Source organism: Teleopsis dalmanni, chromosome 1 (genome assembly GCF_002237135.1).
Source record: "Teleopsis dalmanni isolate 2A chromosome 1, ASM223713v2, whole genome shotgun sequence".
Taxonomy (NCBI): domain Eukaryota; kingdom Metazoa; phylum Arthropoda; class Insecta; order Diptera; family Diopsidae; genus Teleopsis; species Teleopsis dalmanni.
The window spans coordinates 116,460,376-116,463,725 of NC_051846.1; the positions used below are offsets into that span (position 1 = coordinate 116,460,376).

The following is a 3,350-nucleotide window of genomic DNA, read 5'->3' on the forward strand; positions in this document are numbered from 1 at the left end:
TCACAAAACAACTAGAAGCTTAATCCTTAAGAAATTGAAAATCTATTGATTTTACAACCCAACATTAAAATTGTACAATGGACCATGGAACTTCAAAAACAAAGTCATATATTGGCCTATGGCTTACCACTCTTGCCACTAGTAAGACTGGTAAGTATTATCCAATCTTATCACCATAAAACACTATGGGTCAATGTTATACCTCAAGTAATCTTCTATGCATATGCGCTGGTATGAAGACATGTCAACTAACTGAGATTAATATGCCCCATACATAAAAGAGATGTCACAGCATACTACAGTACGGACTAACATTACTAAATGCCTCATATAGAATCCTTTTCTCCATCCTCTAGAGAAGTGGAAAACTTCATATGCAAAAACTAATACTGGCCAAGCCTTATTCGTTTTATCGCAGATAAGTCCGTAACTGACAGATCTTTATCTTTATTCAGGCTATAAATAAATAGCTTAAATGCAATATTCCACTATATTACATATTTATAAACCTTAATATATACAAAAAAGTAAAAAGTCTTTATTTTATAAAAATAAAATAATGAATAATTTATAGTTTATATCGAAGACTGTCTTGATAAAAGCAATGATTCGTAAAAGTCTCGTCTAACTCGTATTACATTTAAAATTTCTTACTACTTTACGAGCAATTATTCATATTGACTTTTAATTAATAAAAAAAATTTAGTTATTGTAATCATTAATCTGACTTTTAAGAAAGGTCTCAACCTTTGTTGTTTCAGTTTCTTAAGCTTCCTTAGTCTATAAGTGACGTACCTCAAGTTAAAACAAAAGCATTATAATTATTGATTGAGTCAAATATTAGCTATTTATGACACTGCTTTCACTGATGTACTATTGTATCCTAACAGCTATTTAAAAAATACTTATAATTCTTGCAAAATTTTTAACTTCCTTAGCTTTTCACTTTAACTAATATTATATAGTATAACGACACCTAAAAAAACACAAATAACCCAACAACGCGTTTTGAATGAAGTTATGACGTCTTATTCCCAGTACGCGATCAATAATTATTTTCAAAGTTTCTACTCAGGGTGTTAACTATCTTTTATACTGAGGACTCCAAAATCTCCACTGGTATTGGAATTTGATGATACTAAACGTTGAAACCAAATCTTCATTTTCCATTTGATGTATGATGATATTCTAATTAGAAGAAATGTGTGCCATATTGTAGTTGGCTTACTGGATTTGCAGAAAAAAATAGCACGAGAATTATATCAATATTGGCAATGACACTCAAATTACATTTAAAATTCTTGTTAACTCCTCAAGATCTTCAAAGTTGATCTGTTCTTCTTTTTATTTGCTCAAATGCGAGTTGGTGTCTGAAGCACTTTTATTTTATTTATTTAAGTAATAGGCTATTAAAGCACCCAGACCTAAAACATCTATTGTGCGCCTAAAGGCATGACAGAGTCGACAGGAGTCATTTTCTACCACACCTATGATCTGAAGCACTTTTACTGAATACTGTCTATGACCACTTGAATGATCCTCTGTAATAAGAGCTCCCTTGAATTCTGATAAGAAGTTATTCAGAAAATTTTATAGAAGTGTACTTTCAAGCCCAGCATATGTTTCTGATGGAATATATATTGCATTTGATTTAATAGTTACAATGTTACAAAATTTAATAAACATCTAATACAGGTTCCTGGTCAGTGCAGTATCATAGTTGATAGATTGGCTGGTAACATGAAGGTCCCATGAAGGTTCCACTAGGGTATCTATAGAGCTACCATCAATTTTTGTCATTTATTTTTGGCTTTGTAAAAGTACGTGTCAGTATACTGGCAAAGATTTATAGAAATGTTGAAAATATTGAAATAAAATTTACTTTAATGTCCCAGTACTTTAATGTCAATTCCCAACTTTCTGGAGTAAAAGCCAGATGCCTTTTTCGGTTGAATAGTTGAAATAGTTTTACGTTTGTAACATAACATATTCCACATTAATTTAATATAAACTTACTGTTGATATTCTTTTTTTTTCCTCAAGAAACAACTATATGGCATACAAGTATTCTTTTTCCAAATATTAAGAACTGCGTCGTTGTAATTTTAAACCTATGGCACAAATATTAGAGAGAAGCATAGGAAATCATTAAAAAATATCTAAATCCAAAACATATATATATTTGATTACCCATGTGTCTTTGATTTCCTGCTCCTTAATTGCTTCCACTTCAAAACTGCTGGAGGCTTTTAATTGCTAACCATGATTGCGTAGATTATACATATACCAGGACGACGGGATTTTTTAACCTCTAAAAGCTTTGTGTAAGTTGTTGAGCCAAGAATATGTCATTAGATATCTGTTTGAGGTTTGAGGCTAGCCGTAGGGATCTGCTTGCAAAATCCCTTTAAGGGATGGCGAACGACACTTGGCCTTCTAGATTGACGACTTGCTCCGGAACATAGACACAGCCTTTCTTGAAACCAGATGACGCTATCTCTTATTTGAATGCATCAATTTCTGTCACTGCTGAAGTTATTCAAAGGCTTTTTTCGCGTATTTTATTCATCTTGGCAAATATTTCTTCATCAGCATATTTTCTGAAATATATATTTTTTGTCAATTCTGCAAACGTTATTCTATTTACAGCCAAATGATTTTCGTTTCATAATTAATGCTTTAGAAAAAACAAAATGAACTGAATAATTGCCATTTTTATAAAACTACATTTAAGTAAAATATAAACATTTACTGCATTTTTGCTATTTTGTTTTAGATCATTTTCTAAACATGAAAACGAACAAGAAAAACTAAGCTGTACTCACCATTATTAATTTCGGCTATTCACTTGCAATGACAATATGCTATTGTTTTTCACCACACCAAGGTTGAGAAATGGCACACATAGTATAAAAATAAAAGAATATTTTATTGGTTATTTAGATTTACTTACTCTAGTTACAGACAGTTAATAACATAATTATTTGTCTGTGCTCTAGGAGTAACATTTTTGGAATTATCAAACTTTTTATTTTTATATTAAGAATAAAATTAAATTTTAATAATAAGTAAATTGAAAGAATCAAAACAATAGGAATATTTAAACATGCTCTGTAACTCAGTAAATTGGCATTTACGTTGGCCTCAAATAGCTGATGTGACTTAAAAATCACAAATGACAAGCAAATGACTCATTGCTGCATACAAAATCTCAAGCGCAAATAATACGGCGTTTACATTGGCCGAAAATGGCTCATTTTGGTCAAAAATCGAAAATGAGTATCGAATGACTCATTCTTGCATATAAAATTTCAAGCACAAAAATGAGCAATTTTCTCACATTCTGTATG

General features: G+C 30.8%; 1 protein-coding gene and 1 long non-coding RNA gene across 2 annotated transcripts in view; one reads left to right on the forward strand and one right to left on the reverse strand.

Annotated features, from left to right (window-relative positions):
- The window catches only part of LOC119667770 (cdc42 homolog), a 324,819-nt gene that overhangs the window by 269,662 nt on the left and 51,807 nt on the right, over positions 1–3,350 (forward strand). The window lies entirely within an intron of this gene.
- On the reverse strand, positions 2,038–2,656 carry LOC119667773. The gene is made up of 2 exons (XR_005251420.1): positions 2,191–2,656; positions 2,038–2,111 (listed from the first exon to the last, which is right to left on the reverse strand). It is a non-coding gene; the product is annotated as an uncharacterized LOC119667773 (long non-coding RNA).